Below are 235 nucleotides of genomic sequence, written 5' to 3' on the forward strand. Positions count from 1 at the left end.
CAACTGCCAGTTTCTGGGCATCAATTCATTTATCATCAGATACAGATAAGTAGTTGAAAACATAAATTTGAAATAACAGCAACTATGTTAATTACAAACATTTTGCTAATATGAGATGTGTAGTTTATGGAAATGGGCTGCTAACAAGTGATGGGACCACAGTATTAGACATTACAGAAACATAAGTAATGGCATTTATCTGTTAAGTGAAATTTATTTTTCGGGAAAAAGACAG

This window comes from Tiliqua scincoides, chromosome 1 (assembly GCF_035046505.1).
Source record: "Tiliqua scincoides isolate rTilSci1 chromosome 1, rTilSci1.hap2, whole genome shotgun sequence".
Classification (NCBI taxonomy): Eukaryota; Metazoa; Chordata; class Lepidosauria; order Squamata; family Scincidae; genus Tiliqua; species Tiliqua scincoides.